General features: G+C 53.3%; 1 pseudogene; it reads left to right on the forward strand.

Annotated features, from left to right (window-relative positions):
• Positions 1-705: 705 nt before the first annotated feature.
• LOC119098057 (nitric oxide synthase, salivary gland-like) lies at positions 706-26,226 on the forward strand (annotated as a pseudogene).
• The last annotated feature ends 339 nt before the right edge of the window (positions 26,227-26,565 follow it).

Below are 26,565 nucleotides of genomic sequence, written 5' to 3' on the forward strand. Positions count from 1 at the left end.
AGCGACATGCCGGAGAGGTATCCTCAGAAAATCATAGAGGGGCGGGGTCACACCGACCCCCTCCCCCTATTAGGGCGGCCATTCCCCCTATTCTGGTAAGATTGGCAACGATGCTTTTCCGGAGATTTTCCCTAAAAAAGAAATGGCTAAAAGCCTGTTTGGGGCTCAACATATATTTAAAACAAGTCATGGACCATCACGCTACTGCTTAAATCACCCCACACCCAAATATCTGCGACCCAAACTTTGACGGTCACGCATACATGCTTATGTCACTATGTTACTTGTCGCGCATACCTGGCCATGTTAGTACAACCGCAGACTGCGGATCTCACGCCCCAGGCACCGCCTCGGCGGAGAGCCTAGCGCCTTCAGTTTACACCGTCACCTTGCCACCGTCGGCTGCAAATCGCATGATGTTTAGACTCGTTTGTCCAGTCACGTGGTGCGTTGAGTTCTCAGCGCGCCGTGTCGGTGCGGGCGATCATCAAAGCCCCGCCGCTTTACCGCGCCCGCCCATCTCACCCATGGCCCACGCGATGGTCAGCTTGGCCAGCCGACCGCCAGGTGGCACAGCGATCGCGGCGGACGTGCGTCGCCCCGCCGGGGAGATAGCCGTGCCCGTGTCGCGGACGCCCGGAGGGGAGGGGCACCCGGCGCTGCCTTATAACCGCCCGCCGAGCCGCCGCTGCACCATTGGTGTCGACACAGCGGGTTCGCCACCATGAAGGAGACCCCCGGACAGGACGGCATGGCCTCTGGCTGCCCCTTCATCGGCTCCAAGTACCACCCCATGAACAGGAGGTTCATGAAGCTGAAGAACTATGAAAACGGCCAAGAGTACGTCGACACTTTGTGCAACTCTGCACTGCAGGTACGTGACCTACCCACGAAGGCTACGGACGCCGACGGGCCAAGCGTGTGTCCAGTGTGCGCGGATGGCGTGTCCGACCCTCCTCGGACGTCGGACACGTGGATGGCGTCCGACCCTCCTCGGACGTCGGACACATGACCGGAGATCTCGCCGGCTGAATGCAGTGTTCTCTCCCTTCCACGCACACCTCTGGCCGCCACGCATTCGACGGTCTTTGTGGAATATCGGGAGCTCAACATGCGCATGTGTGGGCTAACACGTGGAGCTCTCTAAATATTTGAAGATAAAATTAAGAAAGCACAGCATGCAGACAGAAATGAAGAAACACAATTGCAATGGATTTGCACAATTGTGCGAGATGTTTTGTCTATGTCCATGAGACATGCAAATTGACGCCAGTTTAACGGTGCAGCACTGCTCGGCACAGCCTTGACCGTTTGACTAGAGTCCATTATATTGGTCATGGCCACGGCAAAGCTGACACAATTTTGGGTAGGAGCCCTATCGAAACCGGTAGGGCCCCGTCTGGTCAAATAATGTTGCAAGTGATAATTGCCCTAGCGAAACCCCAGATTCGACTCCGTTCATTAGGTTTCAAAGTATATGCTTAAAACACTCAAAGAAAATAAACTTCCGTGTCGGTGTCGCATCAGTATTTGTATATCATATTATGGTTATGACGTTTGTTAGAAGCATGGCGATGCCAAACCGTTTCGTGTGCGCCGGTCTGCTGAGCTAAGAGACAGATATGTGTGCTTCATTTTTAACTACCGGTAACCACTTTTCGTGGTTCTTATCAGCTTAATCAATTTTACATGACTGGACTGGTCGATCACTTCTTCTATTCAAATAAAGTCTTTCTCTGTAATCGGTAAAGCTTTGACGTATCTTTGTGGCGAAACTCTAAAGATGGCGTTCTGGGTACCGTTCCTTAACTGATCGTTCAGTTCCACTTGATTTATCACCCAGACAAATCACGGCAATGTGACAGCCCTCTGGTGCCTCATGCAAGTAGCATGCGAAGCTCTGTGTTCAGCGATTCATTATTCGACTCGTGAATCATGACTTCGACACTGGTGTATTGTTTTTGTTCTGTTTGCATCGGAAAGTTGCTCAGTGCGGTATAGTTTTACGTACTTAGGTTTCGTTACATCTTGCTGCACCTTACACGTGGTCAACAGGAATAATATTGGCCTCGATGGAAAACACGCATCTATGTAAAGTGTGGAAAAACTGAACCGTTCGAACTACGAGCAGAGCCACGTGAAAGTTGTGTTTACACCAATATATATGACTTTATTTCATCAACTCCAATTCTGACTTCAATATCTTCAAATGTATGGCACTCCTTTTAACACCGGACTCAGTTTTTGTATGTGGCGTGTTTTATATCGTACAAAATTACATTTATGATACTGCGACTTGAAACAACGCCCACTCGGCATTTCCACCGCGCTCCAAAACTTAGGGAGGGCCTCGAGGTTTTTTAACTGCTTCTTTCTATATAAACTCATCTAGGCGTCACGCTCGGCTTCCCAACAGTTGGAGAACGACTAAAGAGGACTAAGAATAACTAAGAACAACTAATAATGGCCGCAGACACTACTGGCGGCTGTTTAGCCCGCCGGTTCGGCGTGGCAGTCAGGGTCGCGCGCCAGCTGCTGGTCTCTGGGCCATCACCATGTCACGGTTCGGCGTGGCAGTCAGGGCCTCGCGCCAGCTGCTGGTCCCTGGGCCATCACCATGTCAACTAACCTTCCACTCCACTGACATCATTAACTGGCACAGTCATCCTTCGGTTCCGTCTGCTGGCTTGACAGTCCGCTGGTGCCCTTTTCGTTTGCTTCGTACTTTTACTGCACCTTTTGTGAATGCTGTTAACTTTGCAAATACACTGCTGATGTGATTTTATGTAATAAAAAGCGTAGCCTATCCTCCTCTCCGTGGTGTTAGAGGATGCATTAGTCCAATTTAACCGCTTTCCCCTCGGCTGTTCTTCAGGAGTCTTTTTTCGGTTTTAGACATACAGAATGAAAAATACCGAGTGATAGGTAGTCGCGAGGTTATTTCTCCACACGACCAACGTCAAAAATGATCCATCATTGTGCCAGGAATGCATTGCTCAGCAAATGTGCCCAGGTAACTTCTTGATCAAGAGTATAAGAAAAAGTCTTCTGTTACGAGGAACTAGTACATTTTACATCTCCATCGCACGGGCGTACTGCATTCGGTAAGTTGGATTTACTGTCTTCTGTGGTACCTCCGCTTCCATACATGCCGCCGTATTAGATGCTGTTCTGCTAAGCGGACGTAAGCGTCAGCGCAAGCGCCTGTGATTCGTCCGCTACTCTGCGGCCATCTCGCCGCCGCGAGCCCCGGCCGGCAGGGAGGGGGCCGTCACTTCCGACATCTATCTCGCCGCCGCGAGCCCCGGCCGGCAGGGAGGGGGCCGTCACTCCCGACATCTATCTCGCCGCCGCGAGCCCCGGCCGGCAGGGAGGAGGCCGTCACTCCCGACATCCACCTCGCCGTCGCGAGCCCCGACCGGCAGGGGGGAGGCCGTCACTCCCGACATCCATCTCACCGCCGCGAGCCCCGGCTGGCAGGGAGGAGGCCGACCTGGTGAACCCTTCGCAGCCTCTGCATAGCTTGAGCGAGCAAGGTGAAGCGTCATCCCTTTATAGGCTCGGCAAGGTCGATTCTGTCGTAGTGAATTGTGATTAACAATGGACTCAACGCAAGGACACGAAGATGCTGAATAGCTGTTATGGTATGGAGATGCTAAATAGGGGGAAAGGAATGATAGGGCAAAGGTATTAGACATGAAGTAAGCCATAGGGTTCTAGGTGAGGCAGAGTTACGAATATGCGAACAGGAGCTTGGTAGCTGCAGGCCAAGTCCAGCCGGTCGATAGCAATACGCCGGCAACGCGTGTCTTGCGACGGTTTGCTCTTACATAGGAGACATGGGTGTGCGTCAGCGGCTTGTAGCTAATGTCGTTATGGATGCGGCATGAAATCGCGGCCATCACTCTCAGCTCGACAAAGGTCAACAGGTGGTGTTTTTTCGCTTGTACCGGTCCAGTACGCGCTTCGTGGCGTTGCCTGAACGTGCCTCGGGCGGGCAGCAGCGAAATCGACCCCGCATGGCAACTTATGGCGTGTCACTGCCGAGGTCAGACACGTCACTGCAACAGCTGCCCCGCACCGCCCAGCGCATGCACGTTGAGCCAAGGAGTCCCTTACACTGCCGATCAACTAACCCGTTCAGCAGTGCAATCTGATCTGCTGATCAGCTAACAGATCGCACATGCCTCAGAAATTCGGCGACATGCGCTGCCTTTCGGCTTTACTCTGTAATAAATGAGAAAATGTGTTTGTTGTAGTTATATATCATTAGTAATGGTTGTCTTGCTTTAATTTAAGTAATAGCAGGTATTTTCCATGACATAGTGATATTCCTATAAGCGTGGGGCAGAGGTTGTCTGAACTCCCAGACCAACAAAATGATCCGAGGAAGGAACATCGCCCGTACGTAAAAACTCCGCGCTTCTTGATCCATCCTCTTATTGGGACACTTTCTAAGGGACGGTTGCAACAACGGTGTGCTGCAGTTGATGAGGGATTATCTCCAGACTTTGGGCCGCGTGTAAGTCTGCAATTTTACTTCGCATGCTAGAAGGCAAAAAGCCTCGTGAGCTCAGACGCAGATTGTGCTAAATCCTACAGCACAGATATCTATCCCACAGATTTGACAGCCCCGAGCCTCTTCCATGCCAGTCTTGCGTGACATGACAACTGTAGTGAGGAGTGCATGTCGCCGTCACATCTCCCGAGCTCATCCGCCATGTCCTCGAAGACCGTATAAGCCCCAGCAGTCACATCATTACATCACATCATCATCATCAATCACATCATCCTCAATCACATCATCGCATCAGCATCAGCTATGCCACCCGTGAGCGGAAATGAAAAAAAAACATGCGCCGGTTGAACGGGCGATGAAGGTCAGGTACGGACTCACCCGCAGACAGCCGGGCACCACAACTGTGTGCAGTATGACATTTGCCTTTTCATATTCGTATCGTATCACATTTTCACGAAAGATGCGTTGAACTTACTCTGGAAAACAACAATCAGCTTAAAAGGTGTGCAGGTTGGTTGAGAGAACGTGCCTGCCGTATATTGCCAGACGCGACTCAAACATTAGAGATACCCATGAACTGTGAATAGCATGGCGTGTTCAAAACAGCAGCGCTCTGCATACTGAAGATGAGACAACATAGAGAGCGTCCCTGATTAAAGCCCGGTCCCCATACATATTACATGGGAGCTTGCTAACAAGGTCTGCGGAGATAACAATATATCACATAAGTTGAAACCGCACGCCTCTTTGTGAAAGTACGCAAGCTGCATAATGCAGCCTGTAGTTCGTTGCTTCCAACGATAACGTTATAGAAACTTTACCACTTAAATGGCAAAACTTGCTAATTTTGACTGTCATGCGTTCCATCAACTTTATTCCCATCTTTCTCAATCTTTTGTAGGCTCCCCTGACATGAATAACTGAAAGGGATCTGTAGACTCCTCTAACATGAAGCTTACCGAAATCGATTTTACCGGTGATCATTGAAAGGATATTTGGTTTTGGCTTGGCCTAGCGTTTCTCATAAATATACTTGGCTCGTCTTCCAACGGCGCCATTCAGACGCTTACAGTCCATGCAGCGCTCCGGTGCTCAGACCACAGTCTCTGCAGCGCTCCGGTGCTCAGAACACAGTTTCTGCAGCGCTCCGGTGCTCAGAACACAGTCCTTGCAGCGCTCCGGTGCTCAGAACACCAACATTGGCAGCATTTGTGTCTCCTGAACTGTTTCTGCCCCAAAGAAGAACAACGATTCATGAGAAGCGGGAGAAAAAAGAAAATGCTTTCGTCCTTGCCGAAGCCAAGATCATGACCGTTTTCACAACTGATTATAGTGCAATGCTTTTTAAAAGTTAAAAAATCTGCATTTGTTTTTGAACCACATGCATCTATCAGCGATTGTCGGTCAAAATCTTCGTGCATGCATTTAAAAACATGTTTGTAAAGACGCATAGTTTGATGAAGTATCGCTTGGCTGACTGTAAGCAAGATTATGATCTTTCGTCTGGCTGGTTGTAAGGAAGACGATGCTCTGTCGTTTGGCTGACTGTAAGCGGGATTGTGCTCTTTCAATTGGCTGCTGTAAGCGAGATTATGCTCTTCCGCTATGTTGGCTGTAAGTAAGATTATGCTCTTTCGTTTGGCTGGCGGTAAGCAAGATCGTAGTATTATGGAGAGGTGAAGACCTCTCTCTAACGAAATAATTTCGAACTTTTTTAATATTGGGTGGCATCGCTGACGCAGACGGGACGAAACAAACGGCTTTATCTTGGTCGCGCCCCTACTTCACATATATTCCGTACAGAGTTTAAATGTTTAAACACGATCCACGATGAATGATCCTTACATTAAGTGATCCTCAAAGACCTCCGTGCACCACACAGCACCGATGTAAACAATAATGGCGCAGCCGGCGTCTAACGCCCTCAACCGATTCGCGCGGCTGGTTGTCATGCTAGATTTCCTCCAGAATTTGGGTAAAATAAAGATAGGGATTGAATATCAAGGTCTCTAAATAGTGTCGTTTTATATGATTAACTCATGGCTGGATACGCGTGGTTCACATTTTGCATGCGTGTGAAATTTGACAACAATTTGTTTTTGTTTGTGTCAAGTGGGTACTTAAACTTAAAAGAAACTTTTAAAAAATTATTTGCCTTAATTCATCGTAAAATCGGCTCATATAACACTCCCCTCAAACCAAGCGTGTGCCACGGTTCAACCATATCTAGCCTGTCAGTCGATAGGACCGCTAATGCCTGCAGCCATCGAATGGCAGTTGGACCGAAATAATTAGCCTGCTCACTGGATTCAACACTTCCCGTCGAGGCTTTGCGTTGATGACGACAATAAAATAAGCATCCCTGCAGCCATATCTGGCGAGTCGCAAATCCTTTCCGCCTTGGCTTCGGAAAGTGCTTGGTTTCGACTGCCGCTTCAGAACCGGTTTGTGCAGCAGCAAATAGCCAAGAACAGCCTTTCAGCCGTGATATTTACTGCACATTAATACTGCGTAAGGGCTGTAAAGTCGTGAGCGACACTGTCGAGGGATGCGTCAAAGCAATCATTGAGCATACTTCGCGTAGAGATTTTGCAGATGACGCTGATGAGCGGGGTGGAGCAGATCCCACACAATATGGGCGCTGCGACTCCCGCACCGCGCGATCGGCGCAATATCCGCCCTCTGTCTTACAGTCAAGGCCAGGGAGCGACATCAGTAGTCGACATGGTCAGAAAGCGGCATCAGTAGCCGTTACAGTCACGGAGCGGCCTCAGTAGCCGTCACGGTCACAGAGCGGCATCAGTAGCCGTCACGGTCACGGAGCGGCATCAGTAGCTGTCACGGTCACGGAGCGGCATCAGTAGCCGTCACGGTCACGGAGCGGCATCAGTAGCCGTCACGGTCACGGAGCGGCATCAGTAGCCGTCACGGTCACGGAGAGGCTGGTAACCTGACCAGCAGTAGCCGGCCATGGTGGAGAACGGCTTCTGCAACTGGCTGCAAGTGGCCCTTGGCCATGGTGTTTGGTCATCCATTTCGTGCCGCTTGTTGAACATGGCTGTGTCCCTCAAGCTCTGGCACAAAACCTTTTCCGTGCTACTTAAATTGTTAAGTGCAACTGCGAGAAACATTATGCATATAGATGAGACAGTGCTGTTCGCCCTATATCCGCCCTATAGAATAACTTTTTTAATAAATTTGATCCGAACCCTTTGAATGGATGGATTTCTGGGATCAGCGCACGCTAAGCGGTGCTTGTTGTGTGAGCCCTGACCCCCACCATCCGATCACGCAATTCCAGGCAACGGCAGAATTTAGTGGCGAAAGCCTAACGTGCCGCAATGCTCGGCACGCGACCGCTGCCACCGACTACAGGCCAGCCCTGCCAAGGGCAAATAGCAAGCGCCCTAAAGCGACTCGAACCCACCCTTCCATGGGTAGATGGATCGGAATACAGGCGCTCTTACCAACTGAGCCACCGAGACTGGGCTTCAGACCACTAGACCATTAGAAAGGAGCGATAGATGTATTGGTATTTCACCTGCATACTTTTATTGACACAAATATTGATAATACATCCCAAATTCAAAATGACCTGCCGATTCCACCCGATTTTTCGCGGTCAAACCACCACCATCAAGGAAATTAAACATGGAGCCATTGCCAGTCATTGATACGTCACAGTGTATATCCAACGAAGCACTGAAATGCTGAAAAATAGGTGTACGTGTATCAATTCATTTTTAAACCATGTATTATTTGCCATTTTTTTATTTTATGCCTTTCTGTTGTGCTGACGATTTGCATGACTTTGTATGCACACGCATTCTTTACACATTATAATCGTTGGTTAGGTATACACCGTATCGCATAAATGGCTGATCATTACTACTCGTTTAATTCCCTGAATGTTGGAGACTTGTACAAATTGTGCTGCTGTTGAAAAGCAACTGAACAATCGAGTGGGATCGGCAGGCAGTTGTGAATTTAGAATTGACTGTTCATATTGGTTTGGTTAAGGTAGCCGAAGCATCAACGCATCTTCTCCCCATCTCCCTGGAAGATTATTTTACAAAGAATAAGGGTGTCAGTGTTATCGTATCCTCCGTGTCACGTAGGCATGAACTGATCCGTAAATTTGCCATGCATGCGACGGTAGATCACCATAGTACAGCACTGAGATGCACGGAAGCGGAAAATCAGCATTAGGCCACAGCGCTGTTGGCTGTATGCCGTCTTCACCATCTTTCGTTTACGCACATTCAACTCTCTTTCCGGGCGCAAAAGGACCGATGTTGTCGACGCGCCCCTGAACCCGAATAAAAGCATTCAGGTCCCTTCAGAGGCCTCCGCATGCTTGGTCCTGTCCGTCTCGGAAGCCTTTTGCTCTTAAGGACGGCTTATGACCAGCGTGCTGGGCCATTCACGGCCTCACGCTGTCTCGGCTGCCTTCGGGAGTCAGTTCGTCGGCTCGGGAACCCCGGGTCGTTTGCTGCCACCAGCCGTGAGGGTCAGTTCGTCGTTACAGTACCCCTGGCTGTTTGACGCCGCTAGCCGTTAGGGGGGTGGGGAGGGGGGGAGGGAGGGGGTTAATGCTTCGTTGTGGGACTCTCAGGGTTTGTGGGGCGGTGCGACCTGCCCTGACCAGCCGCCCCTGGTCCGCGCAGGACACCCCATGTCAGCCGAAACACTGCGGCGGCAGCGTCATGTTCCCGCGCTCGCCCGAGCACCAGGACCGTCCGCGAGGCACGCCACGCTCCCGCGACGTCCTGCTCACGGAGGCCAAGGAGTTCATCGACGGCTATTACCGCTCCATGAACAGGTGAGCCCCGAAGCAGGTCCGCTCAGAGTGGTGGGTTCATCCTAATGAGACACCATGTCCTCCCCCAGCGGAGGTCTTCTCGAGGAATACCGCCCTATCCAGGGTGAGTCGTCTGCGCCGTCAGCGACTGCCCATGAACGGGTGGATTGTGCACGGGCTATCCTGTCAACACTTGTACGACATCCCCACCGGCTTAGCTCCGTTTTCGTGGCTCGGCGTGGTGCTGCATTGGACCAGTTCCCAGGCGGACTGCCCTGGACGTCCCCAGCACCGGCTGCGGCCACTGTGCACCGCGGCGGCCCCTGCTAGCGAGCGCCGCTATGCCATAGGCCGCCGAGCGAGCGGCACCTCCTGCTAGCTAGCGCCGCTGTGCCGCAGGCCGCCGAGCGAGCAGCACCAGGCGCGCTGGGAGCAGATCCAGGCTGAGGTCGCCCGCACTGGCACCTACCAACTGACCACGCAGGAGCTCACCTACGGCGCCAAGATGGCATGGCGCAACGCCTACCGCTGCATCGGCAGGATCCAATGGAACAAGCTGACGGTGAGGCCACCGGCCGGGGGGGGGGGGGGGGGGGGCATGGGAGACTGTGAGTCGGGGAAGGGAAGCTAGAGACCAGGTGATGCTGTGCGCGGTTGGCATCAGCGAAATGCTTTGCAGGACCAGGAGCTTTTGGAAACTCCGTCGAACAGAAGCATGTGCGCGGCTGCGGTACCAATGCTGCATTCCGTGCACATGGCGTGCATATGTCGATAATAGATATGCTAGAATACACAACCTCAAGTGTTTGGAACACACAATCCTTAGGCCAGGCTTTCATACGTTAGTGTTAAAGATGTTTAATTATCGCCACGGCTACCAATCTAGGTCATCGTACCACCTTTCTGGCATATGCCTGAGCGGCATTGCTGTGCCTGTCTGCCTGCCGAAGTCTTACAGGCCTTGCCTTGGTTTGGCAGCTGTTTGATGCTCGTTACGTCACCACCGCGGGTCAGATGTTCGACGCCATCTGCAACCACATCAAGTACACCACCAACAAGGGCAACCTCAGGTAAGGACTTGAAGTCGGCCTTAATCGACCAGAAAAATCAATTCTACTTAGGCGGGAGTAAACAAGTAATTAAGGACGTCACATCTGGGAAGCAGCTAGCACAGTCCCTTAAAGATGTTGGGCACGGTATAAGATAAAAGGTGCGGTATAGACTGTGCACGATGCGCATATACACTAGCATGGGAGGAATATACTGACAACGGTGCCATCTATTATGACGAGATCACCAAGTCCAGTATGCTGATGACGGCTGCGGTGCCCCGGCGTGCTGCGCCGCTGACTCGGCCGGCCGGCCGCCGCAGGTCGGCCATCACCGTGTTCCCGCAGCGGACCGACGGCGAGCACGACTACCGCGTCTGGAACCAGCAGCTCGTCTCCTACGCCGGCTACCGCAACGAGGACGGAACCATCACTGGTGACCCGGCCAACGTCGAGTTCACTGAGGTAAGGGCAGTCACGGGACGGGAGGCGCCGCGGGGTGGGAGGCGCCGCGGGGCGGGAGGCACTGCCGGACGACACGCCGCACGGCGGAGGCGGAGGACGGCGGAGGCGGAGCGGCGCTCGGTCGGCCGCCGCCGGTGGTCGGTAGTGGAGGGTCAGTCGGTCTCCGCCGCCGCTGACAGGCGGCGTGTGGGCGGCTCGGAAGCCTTCGCTGCTGACCCACGAGGCCGACTCGACCCTAAATCGGTGTCTAACTTATACAGCCGCTCCACCAGCGTTCATCTCAGAAGTGCAGCTGGCGGTCGACTCGGGGATATCCGCTGCGGCCGATAATGAGATGCGGGCTATTTTGGCGCGGCGTCCTCAGATCCGGCGGCCGCTCGGCAGTGGTATTCGGACGTTCGATTCATGCTAGAGGATCCAGAAGCCGCGGCTGAAACGGTCGTGGGTGGCACTTGAGGCAGATTACAATCGGGCGCCTTTCACAGTTCCTTGAAGCCATCGAGAGGAAAATGGGCCCGTTCCGGCCGATATTGATCGGTGATAATGCGGCGGCGATTGTCAGGGTATCAGCAGCTACAAAGAGTTTGGTTGGGGGCCAGTTCCTAACGTATTTTATAAACATGGGCTCGAACACAGAGAAAACCTTGGAAACATCACACCAGATCCGATAGCTCATTCGGTTGGAGTGCCAGCCATCCGAGTCACCCACCAGCGGCGGGGTGGGTTCGATTCACCCACCGGCGGCGGGGTGGGTTCGAGTCGCCTTCGGCTCCCGCAAGTTACCCTTGACTGAAGCAGCCTACCGCCAGTGACAGCGACCGCGATTAAAGTCAGTTAATGTCAGAGGGCAGGTCAGAGTAAGGGGCAGATGAGGTCAGAGGGTGGTGAGACCGTGCCGAAGAGAGCGACACGTTACGCGTTCGCCGCCAAATTCTGCCGTTGGCCCGGAAGTTTATGTTCGGGTGGTGGTGTCAGGGCACGCGCAACAGACACTGCGCAGCGTCAGCACCATTTGGGTGGTGGTGTCAGGGCACGCGCAACAGACACTGCACAGCGTCAGCTCCGTTCGGGTGGTGGTGTCAGGGCACGCGCAACAGACACTGCACGGCGTCAGTTCCGTTCGGGTGGTGGTGCCAGGGCACGCGCAACAGACACTGCACAGCGTCAGCTCCGTTCGGGTGGTGGTGTCAGGGCACGCGCAACAGACACTGCACGGCGTCAGTTCCGTTCGGGCGGTGGTGTCAGAGCACGCGCGACAGACACTGCACAGCGTCAGTACCGTTCGGGTGGTGGTGTCAGGGCACGCGCAACAGACACTGCACAGCGTCAGTACCGTTCGGGTGGTGGTGTCGGGGCACGCGCAACAGACACTGCACGGCGTCAGTGCCGTTCGGGGGGTGGTGTCAGGGCACGCGCAACAGACACTGCGCAGCGTCAGTACCGTTCGGGTGGTGGTGTCAGGGCACGCGCAACAGACACTGCGCAGCGTCAGTACCGTTCGGGTGGTGGTGTCAGGGCACGCGCAACAGACACTGCGCAGCGTCAGTACCGTTTGAGGGTGGTGCCAGGGCACGCGCAACAGACACTGCGCAGCGTCAGTACCGTTCGGGTGGTGGTGTCAGGGCACACGCAACAGACACTGCGCAGCGTCAGTACCGTTCGGGTGGTGGTGTCAGGGCACACGCAACAGACACTGCGCAGCGTCAGTACCGTTCGGGTGGTGGTGTCAGGGCACGCGACAAACACTGCACAGCGTCGGTGCCGATCGCTGAAAAAAATTCAATCAAAAGATTTGGAGTATCTTTAAAAAACAAAACAAGGCGAAAGGCATGTCAGCTGCTTAAACAGCTTCCTGGAAATCTGGCCCGGTACGTTTCAATCCTTTACGGCCAGCCGTTTTGGCGGAATTGCATGCTTTGCTCTTCGGTGGTTATGCTCCAGTCAGGTTCATCGAGGATATCAGTATTTTCAACCTTTTATGCCGAACAGTTACACAACTCATAGCTCCCTTGTACTAAATGACGTGTTGAGAAATGAGAACTACCAAGATACTGGAGAGTAGATGCTTATATTAGTAGCACATCCACGCAACAACGCTGTGTGCAGTGCGTCAGAACTCGGGTATACCATGCCAGTCTTCCTGACCAAACTGTTTATGCATGTCATGTTTTGAAAAAGCTTTGCAAATCAAATCTTCCGTAAGTCAAGAGGTCTGTAGGGATCTTTGCAACAAACCTTAATGCGTGCACATGCGTGCAGATAGTGTCATTTATCATCATAATATACTGACGGTGGTGACATTTTAGATGGCTTCATCGCAATCAGTGTGTCTTAAAACGTGCTTATTTACGTCTGAGCTCAAGTAAATAGTTGCAAAATAACAAAATCTGATGCATTTATGGTTCGTAATCAAGTTGTTTGTAACACTGCATTTGAAACAAAAATTCCCGAACTGTCATATGACGCCTTTATTTAGCGGACGGCATTGCACCATGGCCGAATGTAGGCCGTTCACTCAAGATGGCTAGCTTAAGTGCACGGGTCGGCAGGAGGCCCTTGCGTGACAGCTGAGTTAAAGAGAATGGGTCTTGAGGAGCCCCTCCCGTTGGGTGCACTGGGTACAGTGCCAACGACTGATTGTTGCGCATGGCACAGTAGTGACGCCTGAGTGCTGCACAGGGTGCAGTAGTGACGGCTGAGTGCTGCACTGGGTACAGTAGTGACGACTGAGTGCTGAGACCGAGTGCTGACCGCACACTCGTCCCCCAAAGGTTTGCAAGAAGCTGGGCTGGAAGAGCAAGGGCACCCGCTTCGACATCCTGCCGATGGTGCTGTCGGCCAACGCCCAGGACCCGGAGTACTTTGACATTCCACCAGAGCTGATCATGCGGGTGGAGATCTCGCATCCCAAGTAAGTGTCCTCGTCGCCTGGTTAGTGTCACTGACTGCCAGGTAATGTCTCTGATGCCCACTGAGCGCCCTGACGTTCAACGAGTGTGCTGGCGCCCAGAGGGGTGCCCCGGCACTCATGAAGCGCACTGACTCCCGGGTGGGGGGGGAGCAACCCGACATCCCTTGAGCGCCTCTGACGTCCAGGAAGTATGTCAGACACTCAGTGAGTGCTCCTGATGCCCACTGAGTGTCCTTGCCGCCCACTGAATTCTCCTAGCTCCCAGTGAGTGCCACGACACCCAGCGCGGAAAAAGCTGCGGCTAGGCAAGACTGCTCATCACGTGACGCACGTGTTCAGTGAGGACTCTGGAACCAGAAATACACCCTACTTAGTCGCAGAATTGGGCTAGAGGCTTCTCGGATGGACCCTCGTCTCCGCACCACGATGTAACGCTTGATTCATGGCCAACTGATGTAAGTGGGGGTCACTGGGTTATTTGTCTCAGTGGCAGACGCCGTCCGGCATGCGGCCGATGCACGAGCTTCGTGTGCTTTCCCTGCACCCACTGATTCGTGCGCAATACTAATACGGCCCCGCGCGACCCTTGCCACGATGCTCCGGGGTCAGCCATCCGCCGGGATCGCAGCAGGCTGGCCTCCGGCGCCGTCGGAGCCGCGCTATCGGCTGTGTTGCCGCCGCCGGCCTTTTCTTCGCCTCATTAAAATAAAAGAGGCTGAGGGTAGCGCTGAAGTGGGTCGAACGGCGCAAGGCGCCTGTCGGTCACGTGCGCTGGCCGCTGAAAGCCGCCGCCGTCTCGAAGCCGTGCCAGCCCACCCTCACTCCGGGCTGGCGTTTGTCCAACTTGTCGTTTGACATCGTCGTTTGGAAAGCTTATATCCGCCCGAGCCTAAATCTGTCTAAATTTCCCTGCCTGTAAATTTTTGCGGCACGTCGCGGCAGAAAGGGCAAACTGAACATCAAGACCCCAAGTGCGGTGAGCATTTCTTGGAAACTGCAAGTAGAAGTAGTATCATGGTCCTTTTTATTTCCTGTGCCCGCCATCTCCAGCCGCAACCTTTTGCCTCAGTTTCCTGGCTTGGCTGCCGCTCCTGCGCAGGCACGCCTCGCCTGACCTCCTGGCGCTCTGGTACCCTCCTGATCCCTGGCCCCTTTCCCCTCTCCTGGCCGTTCTTGTTATCCCCTCCGCCCCTTCTGACGCCATCCCTGCCGCTCTCATCCGTCCCAGTTTGCCGCTCTCCTGACTCGCCTTTCCCGCCCGCCCTGATCTCCGGCCCCAGCTGCTGTCTCGACTTCCCTCCTCTGGCCTTGACTTAGACCTCGGTGGGGGCCTCTGACGGCTCGGGTGGTGGCCGCAGGTACCCGTGGTTCAAGGAGCTGGGTCTGCAGTGGTACGTGCTACCGGCCGTCTCCGGCATGATGTTCGACTGCGGAGGCATCGAGTTCACCGCCTGTCCCTTCAGCGGCTGGTACATGAGCACCGAGGTGGCGGCGCGCGACCTCTGCGATCCGCAGCGCTACAACATGCTCGAGGTAAGCCAGAGCTCGGGCCTCCTGCGTCCGCTCCTCGCGATGATGGCTCGCGGAGCGTCTCTCGTTAAATGGCATCAATTCGGGCCGTAAAATCTCAACATGGGCTCATGTCAAGTTTGTGCTTTTGTTCAGGTGCCAATATTTTGGGTCGTATGTTGATGCTTATGTTTTGAGTTAGATAAGTTGCTGTGGGCATTTTCGAGGAATAGTACGCAATTAGATAAGACAGTAGTAATAGCATTATTTCTGGGAGAAAAACCAGAAGAATGGAGATAAAGATGCGTTGATATTTCGGCAACATGCCTTTATCGAAGCGAGTAGCAGAAGTGAATTCCATGCATTAATATCATGGCCCTCTTTCAATACGGAGAATAGCACAGCCCATTTCTGTGGAGAGGATAGCACAATTTACTTCTGCTATTCGTTTTGAAAACGGCATGTTGCCGAAATATCGACGCGTCTATATCTCCATTCTTCTGGTTTTTGTCCAAGGTATAAGTCTATCAGTACCGTCTTATCTATTTATATTTTGAAATGTACCTCGGGAGAGACGGGAAAAGCCGAGCACAGCAGGTAATTCGGGCACTCCCTCTAGCGCTCGCACTATTGCAGCGCCCTGGCTGCCATCCCAGACAACCCCTAACGAGGCCTTTGTCGGCTGAAGAACAGGGGCGGTGAGCTACGTTTACCTGCGTCTTATGTTCTACTTGAGAAAAAAGCTGCAAGATTTCCTAAAGGCCTCCTACGGGAGCAGAGTTGGGTCAAAACACTGCAAGTATGAGCAGATACGACAAGTGAGCAGCGCTGAAAAGCACACATCCGGTTTCATTAGACGAAAACAGCGCATTGAAGTGTGATATATTCAGGTGTTGCTTCGTGTAAAACATTCTATTTTTGTCTTGCATGCTGCACTCATTTCACAAACTTTATCGCTGTCCAGTACACAATTACTGCTGCTACATAACTTTCTTTACACTTTTGTGTGTAATGAAGGTGGGAGACACACGCGCAGCTTTCTCAAAAACATATATCATAGATGACCTTCACCATCTTATCTTTAAAATATTTTGGGGGATAGAAAACCTTCCATAGGTGTTGACTTGGGTTTCGCATAGAAACACAATTGCTATGCCTCCTGTAAAAATGTCTTGTTGAGCCCGTAGACCAAGGCAGTTTTTTTTTTTTGCATTGCGTGCTGGAAAAACTTTATTTGGGGAAAAGGAGATTCCCCATCCGTCTTTTGCCCCAGTGGAGATGAATGCTTGGAGTATGCAATAACGTGTATTTGAGCCTGGCATGGCGATGGTATCCGGGCTGTATGTGCTCGGCTTGCCTGCCTTGCCTCCTCATATGTGCAGTGGCCGGATCGGTGCACAGTGCACACGCTCCTGGCACGTCCTACAAACCTGTTTGACAAGGCTTTACATCCGGCGATACTGCTGGCGCTGTCGAGTTACTATCCCGTGGCGGGGAGTGGTTCCGTTTGCAGCGACGTCGAGGTGACCACTTGTGTGCAGTCTCGATGCCTCTGCTGGCCAGATGCATGCCACTGGTGGAGCATCCGCATTGTCGTACCCTGGACGGGCACGTTATGTTTGCCATGCATGCTCACCCACTATTGGTGTGCGCATGTGCGTTGGATGGTGAGCGAACATGCACCGTGATTTTTAGAATATTACGTTGCTTGAACTCAGCTGTTTTGCTACAAAGAACAAGCTACAAACAGTAAATATTTGGAGCATAATTTGTAACGTTTAATCCTGGGTGATTTGGACAGAGCGAGAAAGAAAACGGAGAGGAAGAGGGGGAAAGAGGGAGAGGAAGAAGGAGAAGGAGAGGGAGAAGGAGAGGGAGAAGGAGAGAGAGAGAGAGAGGAGAGAGAGAGAGAGAGAGAGAGAGAGAGAGAGAGAGAGAGAAATAGTGAGAGAGAGAGAGAGAGAGAGAGAGAGAGAGAGAGAGAGAGAGAGAGAGAGAGAGAGAGAGAGAGAGAGAGAGAGAGAGAGAGAGAGAGAGAGAGAGAGAGAGAGAGAGAGAGAGAGAGAGAGAGAGAGAGAGAGAGAGAGAGAGAGAGAGAGAGAGAGAGAGAGAGAGAGGAGAGAGAGAGAGAGAGAGAGAGAGAGAGAGAGAGAGAGAGAGAGAGAGAGAGAGAGAGAGAGAGAGAGAGAGAGAGAGAGAGAGAGAGAGAGAGAGAGAGAGAGAGAGAGAGAGAGAGAGAGAGAGAGAGAGAGAGAGAGAGAGAGAGAGAGAGAGAGAGAGAGAGATAGAGAGAGAGAGAGAGAGAGAGAGAGAGAGAGAGAGAGAGAGAGAGAGAGAGAGAGAGAGAGAGAGAGAGAGAGAGAGAGAGAGAGAGAGAGAAGAGAGGAGAGAGAGAGAGAGAGAGAAGGCAACACAACGTGTGCGAATTTCATATGGAAAGAAGAAAGAGTTGTCAGAGCGTACCAGTTTATGAGGGTGAAATAGGCTGTTGTCGCCACACCCTGTGTGATAGCTGACGGTTCGACCCTTAGACAATCGCCAAGCACATGGGCCTGGACACGTCCAACTACCGGAACCTGTGGAAGGACCAGGCGCTGGTGGAGATCAACTTGGCCGTGCTGCACAGCTTCCAGGTCAGTCGGGGTCACCGGCACACAGACGTTATCTCCACCGGCACGGCAGATCACGATCTAAACGAGTTCAGAAATAGCAAAGTTGCCTACCTGAGAAGTTTTTGTACTCAAATCTGCGCCGTTACTTACTGCACGAGGGTTACGTTAATCCTTGTTATGTTATATATATATATATATATATATATATATATATATATATGTGTGAAATGCTTGTGCTCATCTTATACTCTACCTCGACCAAAAAATTGTTGGGTAAATTTATTGATACATGGGGCACCGCCGATGCGTGTTGATACGTGGGGCATCGCCGATGCGTGTTGATACGTGGGGCATCGTCGATGCGTGTTGACTCGGGGGCATCGCCGATGCGTGTTGATACGTGGGGCATCGCCGAAGCGTGTTGACTCGGGGGTCATTGCCGATGCGTGTTGATACGTGGGGCATCGCCGATGCGTGTTGACTCGGGGGCATTGCCGATGCGTGTTGATACGTGGGGCATCGCCGATGCGTGTTGATACGTGGGGCATCGCCGATGCGTGTTGATACGTGGGGCATCGCAGATGCGTGTTGATAATGGGACACCGCCGATGCAGGCTGATACGCGGAGGGCAAAACCCATTTCTAGTGAGCGGCAGTCCAGTACCCAGTCGTTTCATGTACACATACAGGATCACAATCCGCTCTTCAGGCTTTCTCAGAATAATGGGTTGCAATCGGCAGTACAATCCATTTGAGATATGTTGTAATATGGACCAAGCATCATTAAGCGAACAGGCTTATCAAGCGAGATACTTGGGCAAAGTAAGTGAGGTACAGAGCGAATGAAACATCAGTAAGACTGAAAATGTGAAAATCGAAATTCTATGCAAATTTGCATTCCTACGCCCCACATGCCTTTACAGATACGTTCCTCGAACAGAAACATAGAGCTGACCTTGATCTGAAATGACTTTCTTTTGCACGATTCCTCTGGGGGCATCGTTTTCCCTCCCCAGCGGGATAGGGCTTGGCAGTTTTCCCTTACCGAACTCAGCAGTTTAACCAGATCAGCGCGATACGCGGGTGGATGCTGTTGGGATCGTATGTCTATATTCTATCTGTTTTTGGGCAGCATGTTCACTGTCAATGATGTACCTTTTGTTTGTCCCCATCACAGTACTTCATCTCGCTTCATCGCGACCGCTACCGGCGTTGTAATTTCCGGTCAGGATGGGAGGGTGAGGGGGGGGGGGGGGGGGGGCGGCGGGTCGGGGTTTCTCAGAAAGAGTGCGTGGCTTCAGGAAAACGGAACGTCGTGTGCCGCTCACGTCATGTTTATGTTCAGCCACGTCGGAGTCGTAGTGACAACTGTGGAGCTGCTAACAACGCAGCCGTACGCAGCTATTGGGCCGCTGAAACCTAATTTTAAATCTATCATAGCCTAATTTGCCAGTCGGCCAGTAAGCGTGCAGTCGTTTGTGGACTTTTCTGTCTGGGAAACGGCCTCGGCGTACTTGAGCTGACATGGCCCCAGCCGGCGAAGGGGGGGGGGGGGGGGGGGGGAGGGGCCCGCCCACGAGCCAGGCTGAACGCTCCCGTGTGACGTGTCGCAGGAGGCCAACGTGACGATCGTGGACCACCACACTGCGGCCCGATTCGTTCATGAAGTTCATGGAAAACGAGCAGCGCTTGCGCGGCGGCTGCCCGGCCGACTGGGTCTGGATCGTGCCGCCCATTGTCCGGCTCGGCCACGCCCGTCTTCCACCAGGAATGTCGCGCTACATCGTCAAGCCACGTACTCGTACCAGGTGAGCGAGCCCGGCCGATTCAGCGCGGCCCGAGCAGTTTGTCCTCCACGTTATGTCAGTCGGGGCCACTGTCATGTCAGCCGGGACCACTATCTGCTCAACACGTCACGACTCCGCGCGCACGTCTTTGTGCGGACGTGCCGGCTGACGGGATTCCCCGCGGCCTGCACGTGCAGGGCACAACTGATAGCGACCCGGTCACTGACCGACACAGGCAATGGGAGCCGGTCGCTGCAGGTCGGAACTGAGCCCGTCGGACAAGCTAATTGGCAGGCGTTTCCCACAAAAATTTCGGTGGCATGCTATGAAACAGCGAAACGAGAAGCGCAGTTGCCGGCTTATGCGGGGCACCAACCGCTTATGCGAAGCGGTTGCTGCCCTGGCTGGGCACCGAACCTGTAAATGCTGTTTTTTTAGCGATGTTTGGATATGACAAAAAGAGCTACCGGCAGGCCGTGATGTAGATACACCCAACCGAACTTGGACTTCACGAAATCGAATAGCAGGTTAGAGTCTTAACGTGAAAAGGAGCATCGCTGCATGCTCCGTATTAAGTCTGAGCTAACTTGCACTGCCCCATATATGTCTAATGACTGTTACGTACCCGCCACAAACAGATTGCTGCCTGGAAAACCCATGCTTGGAAGAAACGGGACGCTAATGGAGGCGTGCGGAAACAGCAGAGGAAATTCCACTTCAAGGAGATTGCGGGGTATGTTTAAAACGACATATTATGCTAAACCGCTTAGTTAATATGCAATGCTAAGCGACCTAAATAGGGTGTCATTTCTCTTTTTGAGGTCAGAAATATATAAATAAGATATACCCGTGGCAGTCTCAAATATTGCTAGCTGTCTGTGTCCCACATCTATTTGAGCAGCAACTCGGTTTGTAGGCGGCTGAACCCACCCAAATATTGCAACCTCTGGGGACATGGCAGAATGCAGTGGAAGAACATTGCTGCCCAACCAAGGCAGCAATTGCTTTTTATCAGATGGCTTTACTCGCAACTTTGCACATGTAGAGCTGGCACGTTCATCGATGTCGACGTGTACCTTGACGTCGGCGTGCACCGGCGCGCCGCGGCGTGCCTAGTGGAGGTGAGTCGGTGCCTCACGCCGCCGGCTAATGCGCCGACGCGCCGCGGTCAGCCGTGCCTGGTGGCGGCGAGTCGGTGCCTCGCACCCCCGGCTCATGGCGGTCGGCCGTGCCTGGTGGCGGCGCGTGCCTCACGCTGCCGGCTGTCTCTGTGCCAGGGCGGTGCAGTTCGCCTCACAGCCTGTTCGGCGAGGCGCTGTCGCGTCGCATCAAGGCCACCATCCTGTACGCCACCGAGACGGGCAAGTCCGAGACGTACGCCAACATGCTCGGCCAGGTGTTCTCCCACGCCTTTAACGCCCAGGTGAGTCGACGGGAGTCTCGCAAGTGCGGCCCAGGCCTGCGCTAGGTTCGGCGGGGCGACACTCCGGTCTGGCGGCTGGGCTGGACGCGGGCAGTGTCACGAGCTGGGAGCTGATGCGATGGCTCGCGAGTTGGAGATGCAAGGTTCGGGAGTTGGTTGGGTTGCACGATTTCACCCGAGAGGGACGTCACCATGGCTCGTTCAGTGCGAGCTGATTTTCACCTCGCCATACTCTCTCCTGATCAGGATACAGCGCGCCAATGAACTCTCCAGGGCGCTAGTAACCGTTGTAGCACCGCTGCACGTGCCCCCCCCCCCCCCCCTCTCCTCCACTCACGATACACCAACGTTGCCGCGAGCAATGTCTGGAAGGGCGCAGCCGGGCTCTTCTGACCCTGTAAGCTGGGAAACGGTGTCATAACGTGACCGCGTGTGGTTATGTCACGCCGTCGTCAGCTGGCCGGGGTTTATAGCGCTCTCCATAATGTAGCTGTTGCTGACAATGGCCAATGCGGGCGGTTGTCGGTGCAGCGGTTGGCGAGTTTTGCTTGTTTCGTAATCACCAAGCCCAGGGCGCTGAGCTGAAATGGTTGCCGTTGTAAAACAGGAGCACGGAAAAATCAACGAAAAGAGCACTTGCAAAGGTCTTATCCTGAAAGTGGTTACCTTCTATAATATTTGAGGGCAGATAGCACTGACTTAGCTTCCCTTTTTCGTTTCAACACGATACTCGATGGCGATACAGTCCTGGTATGCAAAAGCATTATAAAGCGTCAACGACCCTCCGTTAGTCGAGACCTAGCTAAAAACGATCGGGCCGAGATGCCGGATATGTTGATAAATGGCCGCTCCAGCACAACCGAGCTGCGACACCAGACAGCGCCGCACCTCCGGGGCGACACGGAGAGCGAGCTGTCGGCGTCAGCGTCAGGGTCGTGACGTGCAGCCGCCCTCGGTGGCCGGAGCCGGGTCAGCTGTCCGACAAGCTGACGGCCGGCCGCTTCCGCCATTCATGTATCATGCAACGGACATCAATGAGCCCACCGTTGATGCCATCTGCGTTCATCAAATACCGCGCAGCGGTTGTTCTATTTCTCGGCAGCTTGGATGGCTCCCAGGGCCTGCGGTGACTTTATTGACCTGATTTAGAAGGCTGGTCCGCTTTGGTCCGTGCATTTTTGATGCTTGACATCTGGCCATATTGTCTGTAATGACCACACGACTGCCCAAAACCGCTGCTCCAAACCCAAATTTCGACACCGTGCGAGCGGCAGCGCTGAACAGTCAGCCCGTCCTCCTCCGCTCGTCCCCTGCATCGCGTCCGCGTGCGTCCGGCACCGGCCGTGATGGCGAAATAGATCACGCCAGCGGGCGGAAATTGGGTTCTTCTTCTCGCATTACCTCGTGCGTCGGTACAGTCCCACGTTTCGCCTCCACGCCGCCACGTCCGCAACCGACGGCGGTCCGGCGTCGTAACGCAATAGTCGTGACGACTGACGTACCCTAATTCAATGAATCTGATGGCGAGTAAGGAGAGTGAGCTGCCAGATGTCGGGAATCTGTGTGTGATGGGGGTTGTCAGATGTGCGTTCACGCAGTTGACGCGAACCTTTCAATGATTGGTTGGAATTTGAAGAAAAGTTCCCTACGTAGGTTTATGGTAGATGACGAGTATGGGATAGCTTGTCACATGAACGGACGGTCCGCTCGCCTCGGGCTGGTACGAAATAGCCTAAATATGATTGTTAAATGTGTCACTCAATCGCACCATGGCATGGGGCACGCAAGTGTTTATGTGATTTTCACTCAACCAGGTGATCTGCATGGATGACTATGACATTGTGGATCTGGAGCACGAGGGCCTGCTCATCGTGGTGACCTCCACCTTCGGGAAACGGTGACCCGCCCGAGAACGAGAGGGCTTCTACAAGGCACTGGTGAGGACAGTGCGCCAGCCATGCTTAGTACAGGACAACACAGAAAAGGATCTGCTGCTGGTTTTGTGTACAAATTGTGACTGGCTTGACCATTCACAACCGGATTTTCATCCTCGTGTATGACAGATAGTGTTGAGTTTTCAAGTTAGGTTTTTGTTGCTGATGCATGTGCGGTGTCGTTTTCCTTGCCTGTCGTTTTACTGTTTCACCGTTCTTCATGGCTACATGAAGACATTTAAGAGACTTAAATACTTTTGTATGCTTTGTGTGCTTCGTTTACTGGCTTGGGATTTGCAGCAAAACATGGCGGGAGCTAGTACCATTTAATGATGTCATCAACCCCAACACCCTGGACAGCATTCCCGACATCAAGAAGTCCTTCAATGTCGCGAAAAGGTGGGTACACTCAGGAAGCTACTGGTGAAAGCGTGTCATGTGTATTAATCCCAGCGTCTGCATTGTAATGCGCATAAGCGTGGTACTACGAAGCCAGATGCGCCTTCTGCACGCAACGCTAACTCTAGCTGAGCCTAAGCGGATCCCATGGGGAACGCGCTGTTTAAAACCTCCCCCACGAAAGATTACCACTCCAACGGGACCAAACACGCTGTTGCCCTCTGTGACAGACGTCATTAAAATGCTTCGCAGGATTACCAACACAGATGAAGGAGGTCGGAATCATATATCCAGCGCGCTATTGCGAGGGATGAATGTGCAAACTAGTCCAGCACTTAAAACAATGCAAGCGTAACACTCGACCATGTAGAATGGTCTTGACTCATGTCAGTTACTCGCTGCATCGCATAGCCAGCCTTTTTAGCGCGACACATTCTAGCCGCTGCCGCGCCAGCGGCGTGCCGACAACGCCGTGACCACGTGGTCGCCCACACCGCCAGCCGGCGACCCCTCTGCGCCCCCCCGTCACCAGGAGTCGTGCCCGTCGGCCAGTTCACGCGCTCCCAGTCGGCGCCCGAAAGAACATCAACTCACCGGCCCCGCGCTCGCACGCGGCGCAGAACATGAGTGTGCCCCAACACGCCGAGCAGGGCGGCGACGGCACGGACTGGTTGTTCACTGGCCGTCCGTCTGCAGCGAGGCCCCTGCCGGCAGTCTGGCCAACGTCAGGTACGACACATAGGTGGCAGCACCGACAGCCGAGGCCGCGCACAAAGCGGCACGGTAAAAAACGCTGGCGGTGGGAACGTACTTTAGTTATGAAAGACGATATCACCATGTCTTGCAAGTGCGTTTTTGCGACCTCTGTTATTCCAAGCAATCTGCCCACAGGAGTGAGTAACAGCTTGTGCCTATACGAACTTGTGTTCAACGCTGGGGAAGTCAAAGTCGACTCCAAAACCCACCAAATTTTCACGTAGTCAAGATGAAGCCGCTTTTTCGAAACTCGCTGGAGTGTGAGCTTCAGCTGTGCCAACAGCACTTATCGGAATCATCAATGAAACATTTTGGATAGAGAGTTAAGTAACGACGTAATCTTTCCAGCAGCCTCTCTTTGTGCAGCAAACAAAGCAATGTATGCATCGGTCGTCGCATGCTGTGGACGTCCTGCAGGTTTTGCAGCACTCCATAGAACTAAGTATCTCCTAAATTCCCGTGAATCAATTCGCTCGCGATCGGTTCCCCAACTCTGTTACACATCAATAAGGCGCTATAGGAGTCGTCTTGAAATTGTTCTGTGCTGTTCAGATTCTTAGAAGCGCACCCCATCACCTGAGCCAGAACAGTACGCGATTCAGCCGGAGCGGAACAAATTAAAAGCGGAACAAAGAACGAAGCAGTGAGGCCTGTGAAGCATCCGACACACGCTCGATCACCATATCGATATGCTGTGCCCGACTTCGGATGTGCTGCGATGTGCCCGCGATGCCATGTGCAGCGCGTGGGCCGGAGTCGGCCGTCGCGCCTCACCTGTCTCCGCACCACCAGGTTCGCCGTGTTCGGCCTCGGCTCAAGCGCCTACCCCAACTACTGCCAGTTCGGGAAGAACGTGGACAGCCTGCTGGGTCTGCTCTCGGGCGAGCGTATCGTGCCGGTGGCCTGCGGCGACGAGCTGAACGGGCAGGAGCAGAGCTTCAAGGAGTGGGCCGCCGACGTGTTCAAGGTAGGATGGCTGGCTCAGCGGGCTGCTCTGCTCGCAGGCTGTCTCGCTGCACCAAACATGTCTCGGCGGTTTCTTTTATGGTGTTCGTGGGCACCCGCTTTGCAAGCGCGCAGTGTGTCTCCAGCAGAATAATGTTGAATAGAACTAGACAGTGACAGCCCAGAGAAGAGGTGTCGCTGTTTAACGGTATGCAAAAAAGCATATTGCATTAAAATGGCTGAATATCACACAGTGCATAAGATGAGCGAAACCTTGGAGTCGTCCATCTGTTGATTTCCGGGTCGGAGTCGGTGGTCGGAGTCGGTGGTCGGAGCCGGTAGCAGGAGTCAGTGGTCGGAGTCTCTGATCGCTTACTGCCTGCAGGCCTCGTGCGACGCATTCTGCCTGGACAGCGACTCGGTGATGGCTCGCGCCACCGAGCGGCTCAACTCGGACAAAGCGGCCAGTCCTGACGCTGTGCGCCTGGTCGAGTCCCGGCTGGCCGACGACCTGATCCCAGGGCTGACCCGCTGCCACGGCCGGGCCGTCATCTCCTGCACGGCCAAACACGTGCTGGCGCTGCACGAGAAAGACACTGGGTACGGGCAAATGGTGGCGTAGACCGAGGGTGGCGAGAGGGAGCGGGAACGGGATTGTGTCTAATGCATGCTTCCTGTTGGTTTTTCAGTGCTGCTGCCGCAATGTCTGCTGTGGGTTTCATTCGCGAATTCTCAGCGCCAGTTCAACCTTGTGAATGCGTATTCGAAATTCATTCAATTGTATCGCCTTGGCTGCAATTTCCGCAGTCTGCTCGATCTTGATCCATCGGTGTTACCTGCAGCCGCAGCACCATCAACGTGGCGCTGACATCTGGTGGGAATCCGACCAAGCTTAAGTTCGTGCCTGGTGACCACCTGGCGGTGCACCCGAAAAACCGCGCCGAGATCGTGGATGCCATCATGAAGCGTCTTGTCCGATGCCCCGAGGGTCCCGTGGAGCTCCAGATCATACGAAAGGTCACCACCCCTCTCGGTGAGCGAAAAACCATGCTTCATGACATCCATCATGGGCTCAAACAATCAAGCAGGCTGGTCATATGACTTAATCACCACTCCGTTGAGCAATGTTGTTCTTCGGTATGCCTCACCTATGTCGCAGAGTATTCCTTCACCCGTCCTTTAGCTCTTCTCTTTCCTTTATCCTGCATGCTCGCGACGTCCTGTTTGTCCGGAGCCTGCTGCGGCAGTCGTGAGTGGGCTGAAGCGCCCCTCGGTGGGCCCCCCGTCCGAGTGCAAATCACATATCTCGCAGAGGGGTCCCTATGCGGGCAAAGATTCAACAGTTGGATCTGGAAATGTGTGTGCTTTGCTCCATCGTTATTCATTGCCCTTCATCCCATAGCCCTAAACTGGTCATGACTTGCCGAAAGTGATCTAATCCAAACAACCAACTGA

This window comes from Pollicipes pollicipes, unplaced genomic scaffold (assembly GCF_011947565.3).
Source record: "Pollicipes pollicipes isolate AB1234 unplaced genomic scaffold, Ppol_2.1 Scaffold_4740;HRSCAF=5597_pilon_pilon_pilon, whole genome shotgun sequence".
Classification (NCBI taxonomy): Eukaryota; Metazoa; Arthropoda; class Thecostraca; order Pollicipedomorpha; family Pollicipedidae; genus Pollicipes; species Pollicipes pollicipes.